At 39.8% G+C, this 13049-nt stretch overlaps 1 long non-coding RNA gene across 1 annotated transcript in view; it reads right to left on the reverse strand.

Annotated features, from left to right (window-relative positions):
• The window catches only part of LOC122565096, a 14710-nt gene extending 1896 nt beyond the window's left edge, over positions 1-12814 (reverse strand). The window contains exons 1-2 of the long non-coding RNA XR_006316081.1: positions 12784-12814; positions 6211-6263 (exon numbers count right to left, since the gene is read on the reverse strand). This is a non-coding gene — a long non-coding RNA (uncharacterized LOC122565096). The remainder of the gene's footprint in view (positions 1-6210; positions 6264-12783) is intronic.
• Positions 12815-13049: the final 235 nt, after the last annotated feature.

Consider the following 13049-nt stretch of genomic DNA (forward strand, 5'->3'; position numbering starts at 1 on the left):
CTTATGCCCGAAACGTCGATTCTCCTGTTCCCTGGATGCTGCCTGACCTGCTGCGCTTTTCCAGCAACACATTTTCAGCTCATTTCAGGTATCAATCTAGTAAATCAATTCTGAAGTGCTTCTGATGTATCTACATCTTTCCCGAAGCATTGGCACCAGGACTGAGTACACTTTCGGCAATGTGGTCTCACTATTATCCGAAATAATGGAAGCATACCATTCCCATTTTTATGATCAACTCCTCTCATTATAAAGGACAGTATTCCATCAGCCTTTTTAATGACTTGATGTAGTCAGAAAAAATTAGAAGGCAGTTAACCTACATCTCTCTGCATTTTGAGATTCTGCCATCATTTTCCATTTAAGTTATGCTCTATGTTTTTTATAATTTCCTGCCAAATGAACAAATCTTACATTTCTCCACATTATACTCCATCTTCCATATGTTTATCCACTCATTCAACTTACGTCATATTAATTTGCAACCTTTACACAACATACTTGCCAACCTATTTTTGTGTCATCTGCTCATTTGCATATAGTTATTATTATGGATAAATGGGAGGAGGACACTATCTTTTTCTCGGTTCTGCTACTGAAATTATCAAAAGGGATAATCCTTCTCAATCTCTCCCCTCACTCAAGGTGTAGTGACCCGCAGGTTAAACCACCACCAGTTGTCTCTCTAATGAGAGAATAGCCTTATGGTCTCTTAAGACTAGATCAACTTTAGTTTTAGTTCTATTATTCCATGAACCAAAATGCAAATTTAATTGTTTTCCTTAGTTCCTGATATGGCAATAGTATGTTTTCCCGATATTAGATTTAAAATAAAAGATCCATCTTCTATTTCACCAGGGTTCTTACATAAACACAAAACTATCGAATTATTATAAAATCAAATTTATACAATGAAAGTGCAAAACTAGTTGACACGTTTAGTTTGTAACAGGAACACCTAAATGCTAGCTCAATGTTTTACAGCGGTTTCACGACAAACATGACAACAAACTGAGCAGCTTGTTTTTTAGCAGGCTTTTCCCAGACTAAAGGGAACGGCTGTAAAAGCCAATTGTAAACACAGTCAAGTGTTTTCCCTGAACTGAGTTCAAGCAACTAATATCAATAAATATATGGAACCATGTGATTTCCAACAAATCCTTTGTTACGAATAGTACAAAACTCCCTTCAATTAAACAAAATGTAATCCAGGCCACTCTGGTGGCTCAGTGGTTAGCACTGCTGCCTCAGCACCAGGGATTAGGTTCAATTCCACCCTCCGGTGACTGTGTGGAGTTTACCCGTTCTCCCCATGTCTGCGTAGGTTCCCTTCAGGTGCTCTGGTTTCCTCCCACAGTCCAAGGATGTGCAGGTGAGGTGAGTTGGCAAGGGCAAATTGCCTGTAGTGTCAAGGGATGTGCACACTAGGTGGGTTAGCCATGGGAAATGCAGGGTTACTTATGTAGGATGGGGCGGCTGGGCCTGAGCTGCTTTTCAGAGGGTTGTTGCAGACACAATGGGCTGAATGACCTCTTTCCACTGTGTGTTATGGACCAGACCAGACCAGACCCTCTTAACATATATATATTAAGAAGATAGCTTAGATCCTATCCTTTTCTTAATTTAAAGGCAAGTGGCAGACGTTTCATTTCAGGTGCTAATTGTTTGGTCAAAGTACCAGATTTGAAGCAAAACATACTTTATTTGTACACTATAGTAAAAATACAACAGAAGAAATTGGAATAACTTCATTCCATGTGAAAACTTAACAGAATAATAGAATATTTTACTACTGTACAAAAACTGTTCCAATATTGTAACATCCCATATACACGCCCTTGGCAAAAGGCAAGTTCAGTGGAATAGATTGTCTCACAGGCAACTTCAGCAGCAGGGGGAAAAATGTCAAGAGAAAATTCTGAAAGAGTGCAGCAGGGAGAGATCTATTATAGCTTCCAAATGTGCTGAGACCCCAGTAGCAACTGTCATTACTGAAAACTAAAAAAACCTAAAAAAACCTAAAAATCCTGGTTCCCTGAGAACTTGACCACATCCATTTGGACTGCTTCTATTATTCCAACATTTTACAGAAAAATCCCAAGGCCTGACAAACTGTTTACTCTAGTGGCTCTGTGTCGACTGCTCATCGACTCTGCCTTAAACCCCCTGTTTAAACGAAAACCCAGGATAAAATACACCTTGTAAAGCCATAGCATCATCAGAAAAGTCAAAGCTAAATATTTCCTCAGAACTGAAGTGTAATTCTCAGGCAGATGAAGACTTGAAGAGAAATTTCAACTATCAGTTAACATCTACTGAACACCACAAGGAAGTTTATCATGGCAAAAAGTTAGCGATGAGGTTGTCGACTCTTTGTGTAAAGATTCTATCTTTTAATATTATTTGTGATGTTTTTTTGATTGCAGTTATCAAAGTAATCAAGTCTTGAGTGACTGGAAAGACCTTTCCAAGTCTAGGCAAGAGGTTTGCAAAAATCAATGTTATAGTCACACCGCAGATCTCCATTTCAAAGTTCAGGACTCCAATAATTAGTATAAAATTTGGATATTACCATAGTTGATTCACACTACATCGATCAGCTGAGGTTGAAAGAATCAACTGTCGTTAAATGTATATTTTGAATAGTTTAGCTTCGCAACAATACTTCTGGGAATTTTTTTCCATTCATTCTTGGGAGATGTGTATTGGTGGCTGGCTAATTCATCAGTTATCCCCATCCTTAATTGCCATTGAGAATATCATGGCAAACCACCTTTTTGAATAGATGAAGTCAATGTGGTTTTGTTGCACTCACAGAACCATCAAGCAGGACATTGTACTATTAGTGGGTTAGGTTTCAGTAGTATCTGCCAAAGACTCAGGAACAAGAGCTTTAACTGTGGGAACTGCTGTTTATTTATGACTGTTACATCTGTTCCAGTGGTAGTGAAGGGCATGTTAGTTCAGTCTTGGGTTATGTCTGCAAACAGATCTTGTTTTTCCTGTCAAATGTGAATGAATCTCAGTGAGATGCCTCAGGTTTGTCAGTTCCCTGCACACTGTGAAAAGTGCCATTTCTCTCTCATTCTGTTTTGTGCAATTTAAATTGAAGCAGCAAATCAATCCTTTTAAGGCTGAGTGACTGCTCCCGTGTTTCAGAATGCAGGGTTTGGTTTTCAGGGTTTGCTAGTTTTGAAAATATTCATTCTCCTCTGACCCTTATTTTCTGCTATTTTCTCCTGAATTCACAACTGAAGCTCCAACACAGACAGTCTCAGATATCTCACACTAGTTACTGATCTTTATCTTGGATAAACTGAGACCGGTTCATAATAGGAGCAGCATGTGTCTATATTTTTCCAGAATAGCTTGGTTCTCCTGTACCTGCACCAACTCAAAGAATCCCTACATCATGGAAGCCGGCCATGAGGCCAATTAAGTCCACACTGTGCCTCCAAACAGCATTCCACCCAGACCCACCCCATCCCTATAATCTTGCATTCCCCATAGTTAATCCACCTAGTCTACACATCCCTGAACACTATGGACAATTTAGCATGGCCAATCCACCTAACTTGCACATCTTTGGACTGAGGGAGGAAACCGGAGCACTGAGAGGAACCCCACTCAGACACAGGGAGAATGTGTAAACTCCACACAGACAGTCGCTTGAGGCTAGAATCGAGCCTGGGTCCCTGGCAGCGATACTAACCACTGAGCCACCATATCACCCAATCCTTTCTGGGCTGTCTCCACTATTAGGAGAAAGTGAGGACTGCAGATGGTGGAGATCAGAGTCGAGAGTGTGGTGCTGGAAAAGCCCAGCAGGTCAGGCAGCATTCGAGGAGCAGGAAAATGGACATTTTGGACATAAGCCCTGCATCCTGATGAAGGCCTTATGCCCGAAACATCGATTTTCCTGCTCCTTAGATGCTGCCTGACCTGCTGTGCTTTTCCAGCACCGCACTCTTGTTTCCACTATTATCCTATTGCCAGAATCCTATAGGCATCCTATGCTAAATCTTCACCATGGCAATGCATAATTCTCTCAGTGTCTGTCAGCATCATGTGATTGTGATGTGAACACTTGGTACTGTGGGAATACTAATAAAATTGACTTTAAAAGGAGGGTGTTAGGTATATTAACTGATTATGCAAACAGACAGCTAGTTGTCTCTTTGTATTCATTCATGGACTGTTGGCATTGTTGCTGGGCCAGCACTTACTGACCATGAGAAGGCAGTGGTTAGTTGCCTTCTGGAACTGCTGCAGTCTGTGTGGTGCAGAAACATCCAGAATGCTGTTAGGAAAAGAGTTCCAGGATTTTGGCCCAGCGGCAGTGAAGGAACCATTGAAGAAACAGTCATTATTTGACCAGAGACTAGTTAATTGCTTGGAAAAAAAGTGAATTCTCTTGAAATAATTGTGCAGACATGAGCAACTCAAATAATGGCAAGGTACTGCAGACACTGGTGATTAGAGATTCAAAACAGACAGTCTTGAGAAACACAACAGGTGCTCTGCATCTGTAGGAAGAGAAGCAGAATTAATGTTTCAAGTTAATGTGACATTTCTTTCAAACTAATCAAAGCTACCTTTTTGAGAATGTAGTTCCGTTCCTATTTAATGGGAGACCTCAATGATGTTGATAATCGGGGATATAGGGTGACATGTGGTTACCACTGCTGCCTCACAGTGCCAGGGGACTGAATTCAATTTCACCCTCAGGTGACTGTCTACATGGAATTTGTACATTCTCCCTGTGTTTCTTCTGGGTGCTCCCGTTTCCTCCCACAGTTCAAAGATGTGCAAGTTTGGTGGTTTGGCCAATATTAAAAATCATGGCTTATGGGGATGGGGTGCTGTTCAAAGGGTTGTTGCAAACCCAGTGGCCAAATGGCCTCTTTCTGCACCTCTTGGGATTCTATGAAGAGATTGTTCTTCTTTGAGCTGGATGAAGTGAAGGCAGTCCCATTGAGTGTTGAGGGGAGATAACGAGATTCTCTTTTGGGCTGTTCCTTGCTGGCACTTGAATGGCATCAACATTACGGATGTGTCAGAAATGCATTATTGCAGCATCCACTGGAGCCTCTTCACTGAAATTACAGTTTTGTGCTGGCGTTCAGCCATTCTGTCCTAAATTGAGCACTCTACAACTGCTTTAATGAAGCTTAAGATTTATACTCATTATGTGCCTTGAAAGGTTGAAGGATCTGAATTGCTGATGCATTATGATTGGCTGGCAGCTGTTCATTGCTGCAAATGAACCTATTTTTGCTGAAGCTGCACATTACAAGGTGGAATGCTCCCATCTTTATAATTTATAGTTCAAGCTTAGGGAGAAAAAAAAGCCTCAAACTCGGTAGTTGAATGAGTAGTTTCCGGTTTTATTAGAATTCCATTCACTTATGTGAACATTTCCTCACAAGCCTGAGAAATAAATCAAGTGCTATGTATTCCACATTCTTGTCAGCAACTTTAGAAGCCATGTTTTTTTTTGAATGTTCATGTCTCTGGTCGAAAGGTTTCTATTGTGAAACATAAGAGATATGGAGAAAGTGGGGATTGCAGATGCTGGGGATCAGAGCTTAAAAATGTGTTGTTGGAAAAGCGCAGCAGGTCAGGCAGCATCAAAGGAGAAGAGGAATCGACGTTTCGGGCATAAGAGATATGGAGCAAGGTTGGAGTAATGGAGTTGAGGTGCAGATCAGCAAAAGTCTCACTGAGTATTGGAAAAGGTTCAAGAAGCTGAAGGACCAACTGTTGATCCAATGTTAGAGCGTGGAAGAATCATTAGTCAAAATGGCAGGTAGAGTTACTTTGTAACTCAACTGGGTGGATCATGGCTGTGATCGCAAACATCCATTTAAAGAGGTCTTACTCACTTGAAATGCCATTTAGGCCATTGGATCTAAATGCATGAACAACCTGCCAGTGCAATATGAAAAAGGCCTGATGGACTGTCACGATATATCAGAGTCTCTTGTTGATGATACTGGGTGGGATTCCTGATTACAATAAGGTAACCTCATCCTAGTTTCTAACCTCCAGCAACACGATCCCCTGACTTGTCCGGACTTGTCCGACCTGCCCAGCTCCTTTTCCACCTATCCACTATCCAACTCCTGATTACAATGCCTGCCACTCAGCCAATATATGCTCAAAATGAAAATAAACACTAACACTCTGATTCACCTCTCTGTCACTCACCATCACACCTCAAGGGACCAGGAACGTGCAATAAACTCAGGCCCAGCCACATCCTGTGAATGAATCAAAAAATTACAGAGGACAATTACAGACCTGCTAGTTAAGATCAACAATTATTTCCTGCACTAAGACACTGTTAAAAGGAGACATCCCTCTTCTCGTTAAATGGGAAGAGGTTTTGCTGAGTTTGACCCTGTCATTATCAGATATCTTACTGCAAACCCAGCATCCAACAAAACACATCTAGCAGACATGACAGAGGAATATTGTGGAATGACTTTCTGGTTTTCATCTGCAATGTTAATAGCTGGTGGCATTGAATAATCTCAAGGCAAACCCTGATACATTTAAATCCAACAAATGGACCAGAGTAGTCAGATTCATTAAATATGATTAACATCGATAAAATGCACGCTCTGTTCAATGATCGTTCCAAGTATGGATCAATAGAATCTGTTATTCCACATGATCAAATAACCACACAATGGCAAGTTGCAGAGGTTCTTGTTGGACTTGTTTAAGGGTGGTAACCTTCCAGTGATTGTGTGACAGAATTCATCTTCATGCGGTGTTCATGTATGTATGGGCTAACCAAGACACACAAGGTTGATGTTCTTTTATGAACTATTTTCTATGTTTGATTTTGCACAACATGAATTGGCCAAATATTTGCATGAGTTTTTGCAACCAGTTCTAAATTCATTTTCCACATACACTGTGAAGGATTCCTTCATTTTCATGAAGGCCACATAAGCCCTACATAGAACATTAGAGTGCAGTATAGACCCTTTGGCTCTCGATGTGTTGCCGCCCTGTGAAACCAATATGAAGCCCATCTAACCTACATTATTCCATTCTCATTCATATGCCTATCCAATGCCCATTTAAATGCCTGTAAAGTTGGTGAGTCTACAACTGTTGCAGGCAGTGTGTTCCACGCCCCTACTACTCTCTGAGTAAAGAAACTACCTCTAACATCTATCCTATATCTATCACCACTCAATTTGAAGCTATGCCCCCTCGTGCTAGCCATCACCATCCAAGGAAAAAGGCTCTCACTGTCCACCCATACAAACCCTCTGAATATCTTATATTCTTAATTAATTCACCTCTCAACCTATTTCTCTCTCACGAAAACAGCCTCAAGTCCTTCAACCTTTCCTTGTAAGACCTTCCCTCCATACCAGGCAACATACCAGGTAAATCTCCTCTGACCTCTTTCTGTAGCTTCCACATCCTTCTATAATGCAGTGACCAGAATTACGCACAATACTCCAAGTGCGGCTGCACCAGAATTTTGTACAGCTGCAGCATGACCTCATGGTTCCAAAACTTGATCCCTCTACTAATGAAAGCTAACCCACTGTATGCCTTTGTAACAGCTCTATCAACTTGGGTGGCAACTTTGAGGGATCTATGTACATGGACACTGAGATCTCTTTGCTCATCTACACTACCAAGAATCTTACCATATGCCCAGTTCTCTGCATTCCTGTTACTCCTTCCAAAGTGAATCACTTCACACTTTCCTGCATTAAACTTCACTTGCTACCTCTCAGCCCAGCTCTGCAGCTTATCTATGTCCCTCTGTAACCTACGACATCCTTCGGCACTATCCACAACTGTACTGACCTTAGTGTCGGTATTGAGAGAAATATCATGTTCATGTACCCTTTTGACATTACTACCTTTTTTACTAACATGCCACTCACACACGCCATTGGCATTTGTACTATACCAAAATGTCATGGCTATTGAGATGTGCCACTGGTGTGTGAATCTGTATTCATTGAACTCATGAAATTAGCAACTCCCAAATTCAGTTTCAATTACACCATATGTACCTAAATAGATAGCGTTGCCATGGGATACCCGCTAGGCCCAGGTCTTGTAAACATCTTTGTTAGTTACTATGAGAGGCATGTCTTCAATGCAACGACCACTAACTTCTTATTCCTTGCATACTTCCAATGTCCAGATGATACGTTTGCTATATTTGAATCCGCACTTGCATCAAAGAATCTCTTGACAATTTAATAAACTTCTTCTTATAATTCAAGCTTACCATTGAAATGGAGCAATCAAGCAAGTTCCCTTTCTTCAATATATTTGTCAAGATGCCTGAAAAGGGTTCTCTACTACTATCTGTCGAAAGCCTATGTACATCGGACGATATATGTGTTGGGTCTCCTACTGTTCCACATGCTACAAGATCAACCTTTCTGAAAATCTTATGAATAGAGCTTGAGCCATCTGCTCACCATATAAGCTTGATGCTGAAATAGGGCGTATTAAAACTATCCTGCATGATGATGTTACCCTAATCAAATTGTCACTTGCTATCTATCGCAAAAACTCCTAAAAAGGCCTGTATGCTCTACTTTTGCCCCTGAGATGTACCCAATCTATGTCAGATTACCTTGAAAAGAGATGTCTCAAAAATTTTAACAAGTGAACCTATCTACTTTGCAGTAAACTAGCATCAAACATGTCCCACTAATCCTTCTCAGCAAATAGCATGCTGATCGTGCTCAACCAGCCCAGTATTTCAAGCCTCAGAAAGGTGTACCCACAATTAGATGTGATCCTGCTAATGGAAATTAGCATTTATTAAATAATCTGCATCATAAAAAGAGCTACAATGGAGACCAATTTGAAGTTTTTGGTCAGACTCACATTGCTAAGCTACAATCTACATATATCAGTACAAAGGACCCTGTTTTACATAGGCAAAAGGAACTTGTACATAGATTGCACTATTTTCATGAAAGAGTCATAGACACTGTCAATCTCTGTGCATTTCTGTGGTAACACCCTAACCAATCAGAGTCTATCTGTTTGGTCTAAAAACCTAAGATTGACAGTTAACTGAAACCAAAAGAGAGAATGCTGGAAAATCTCAGCAGGTCTGGCAGCATCTGTAAGGAGAGAAAAGAGCTGACGTTTTGCCTCTAACTGACCCTTTTCTCTCCTTAGAGATGCTGCCAGACCTGCTGAGATTTTCCAGCATTTTCTCTTTTGGTTTCAGATTCCAGCATCCGCAGTAATTTGCTTTTATTGACAGTTAACTGTTCTTTTGCTCTATCTGCCAGCTAATGATGGCCCAACCAATTAGCACCCTTTTCTCAAATTGCATCCTAGTTCTGATGCATGGAAGACAAAAACATTTCAACTTCTTATCTTCTCTTAACAATGTTCAAGTTCTGTACTCCCCAAGCATTTATTATTTATATTTCCTGTACCTACTTCCGCTTCATTGAAACTGAAAATTCTAGGATTGTCAGAGCTATACTGCTTAATAAATTAAGCTCCAATTCCATTAACAATTCTGAACTTGGAGGGATTCATATTACTCAGTGAAATTAGAATGATGGGGACCATTGAGGAAACTGAGTATATTTAAAAAAATTCTAGGAAAATTTAGATAAAAGCACCATTGGATTTATTCCTTTGGTTATTGAACATTAAAATAAAGTCACCATCGTCTTACCAGCCAATGGGCTGCACTCTCATTGGAGTGAGAGAGAGAGAGAGAGACGACTGGTGATGGTTTCGTCTGAGGATCACCACACCTCAGGTGAGGGGACAGGTTAAGAAGGAGAGTCCTTCATGGTAACTTCAGGTGGTGCAGGAATTGAATCCATGCTGTTGGTGTCAATCTACTTTGCAAACCAGTTGTTTAGCCAACTGAGTGACCCTGAATATCTAGCTTAGTCATGCCCGCAGCTGAAATTTTAGCAACTGCAGGAGATAATCATGACAATGTAAATAACAACCTTGGAACATTTTCATAAAATCATTGATTGATGCAGCACAAAAGAACACAGTCAGGTTCATCTTTATTTCAGTTTTTGAGATTTTACCTTTCTCTGCATAATGTCTGTAAAGGGATAAATGTGATTATTGATGGCAATAAATTTAATCGTTTTCTTCCATTATTATCATGAGTTTCTTTCCTCTTCAAGTCATAGGGCAGAGAAAAGATGAAAACCTGATATGCTTTTGCCAGTCACTGTGAAGATATTGTTAAAGCCCTGTGCAACTAAATTGAGATTTCTCCCCCATACTAATTCTTTTTATTGGGTGTTAACTGTATTTAGGCAGTTAATATTCATTTAAAATATCCACTGGTCCTTATGTCTGTGTAAGGCTGTTGTGATGCAGTGGTGGTGTCCCTATCTCTAGACCAGATGATCATCTGAACTAGTTGATTGAAAAATAATTATACGAGCAGACTGAAATATGTGCTGTTCATTAGAATTAGATAAATATGCAATGCATGTCTCTGTAAACAAAAGTTTGAAAGTATATAAATACCAGGGTCCAGTCAATATTGCTTCCGAGGCAACTTAGGAAGTTTGCCTCTTTAAGATGTCACTCAAAAGCATACCCTTAATTAAATCATTTGCTTTAAAAAAATAGACAGCACATAGGCCACAGATTAATATTTTACCCTTCCTGGTTATCTGAGTTCTAATATTTCAGTGGATGAGTATTTTGAGTGGGGGAAATGCTTCGTCAGAACTGGAAACCTGAGAGGAACAGGTATGTAGAAATAGAGAGCACAGGTTGACAATATATCAAAGGTGGTCACCTGAAAACTCTTTGATTCTCTAAATGCCCTGACCAACTGAACCACTGGGAAGGTATTCAGAATCGTGACTTGTGATCCATACGTGACTGCTAGTTTTTTTGACAATCACATACCAATCTATCCAAGCTAAATCTTTCTTTCTTGATTGAAATGAACTTCAAACCTTTTAAAATCTATCTGGGACAAACAGATTTTCAATAAATCAAACACCAAAAGCACGAAGACTGATCTGGTTATGCTGCAAATGGGACTGTCAGCAAATCTTGAAGGACTGCTTCTAGTTAACTAGCTGATCAGAGTTAAATAGGGCTTTGAACAGTTTAACCTGTACACAGTAGTAAAGTGTCAGTGACTTGATTGGGGAATCTGTTTTGAGCTTTTAATTAATTCTGTGCTGCGCTTGGTTTCTGGGTTGTGGGGGGAAGGGGGAGATATCATTTTTGTAATCTTCACAATAAAACATAAAAGTGTTCTTTGTGTGAACATGTACAGTACTGCTCTAAATAACATACAAAGGTCAAACCCCCTTTACAGGAAAATGACAGTACATGATCCTGTGATCGCAAATTAAAGTAAAAAGGTCCAAACAGTATTTGCCACATTATATTCACAGGCAGTATTAGCCATCTGCATTAGAAATATGCTACATCAGAAATCAAGAAATCACCGAAACAAGGTTTAAAAAAAACCTCTCTCAAACTCTTGACTGCATCCTAATGATTTCCTCTATTTTGCTGACTTTATTAATACTGGCTGATAAACTGAGACCATTGACATCGTGTAAATTGCCTAATTGTGACCCGACAAATTAATTGGCTTCACAGATTAGGATACATGTGATAGAAAAATGTAAATAGATGATATGTAATAGCCAGAGTCTTCAGATATAAATGACAACAAAATATCACCATATCTGTCAGAACATGTCACTGCTCAGTGCAAAGAATCCCTTGAACTCATTCAGTAACTGAAACACTCAACTCTGGCAAAAAGCTTGAATGCTTGAACAATTTTGATGCCTAAAATGACAATCACAAATGGCTTTTGCAGCAGCCCTGCAATAAGAATAAACACAATGGCACACATCACAAAATCTATGTTCAGTCCTCCTCTTTGGAACAGAACACATAGAACCGCTATTGATTTGAGCAGGCTGTATTCATTGATGCTGAATAACAGAGATTTTTGTTTGGAATAAACTTGCCAACTCACTCAGATCTGCAACCATGCTGGATCTTGATAAAACTAACTAATTTTCCAATAAGTATTATCCTTCAGTCGGGAATTTCTTTCAGTGACACTGGGTAGGAATCATAAATTCGAAATATATGCTCAGATCAGGTATGCATTTATCCAGACTGCACTGTATTGGGTATGCAATTAAGTGACTTTGGCTGCAGCACCATGCTTTAACTTAACCAGAGAGTTAATCAGAACCCTAAATCCCTTTGGACAGCAGTTTCTAGTTCCTGAATGCATTGAACTGTGACCAAGCTATGTGTGGTTTTGGGCATCGATTTGCCTGAGTAAGTGAGTTTGTATGCATGCAGGCAGCCTCGAACGCTCACTGGCACCGCTGGGGGAGCCCTGGATCGATGCAAAGAGTGTGAAGTGAATTAATGCAAGGCAGACAGACTGCCTGACAGACTGGACTAGGAGACTGGGCAGGTCTTGTGGGGCCGACCCCGAGATAGCTATGGATGAACTCGAGTTAGAAATATCATCATTGGCGTAAGGGACAAAGAAGGCACTTGAATTTCTACCAGAAATAGGTTCACTTTAAAATGGATAATATACTTCTGCTAAAAGCAATGCAGATTTGTTAAATCCAGAAATCAATCAATACTGTAATGGTTATCTAAGCAGGAATAATTCTCCCCTTACGTATCACTTGTAACAAAAAAATCCTGTAAGATTTCTCATGGTGAATATCGTACAAAGAAACCGGAAAATTTACATAATAAATAGCAATATACAACCTCATTGCGTTTCACTTCAGGCGTAAAAATGCTATTGCTGACCTCTAAAAGGTCAAAGGGGTCATATTTGTATTTTTGCATTACGTACGGGGGTAGAGTGGGAGGGTCAAGTGGATTAGGGAAGATGGTCAGGAAGCTAATGATTGTGCACAGCATAATATAAAACAATTAAAGTCTGCTTGAAATATTTCTTTTGAAGCTTCATGGGAATATCATACTGAAAGTACATATTGTATTTTAAAAATCCGATGTTATTTTCAATAAAA

Source organism: Chiloscyllium plagiosum, chromosome 31, assembly GCF_004010195.1.
Source record: "Chiloscyllium plagiosum isolate BGI_BamShark_2017 chromosome 31, ASM401019v2, whole genome shotgun sequence".
Classification (NCBI taxonomy): Eukaryota; Metazoa; Chordata; class Chondrichthyes; order Orectolobiformes; family Hemiscylliidae; genus Chiloscyllium; species Chiloscyllium plagiosum.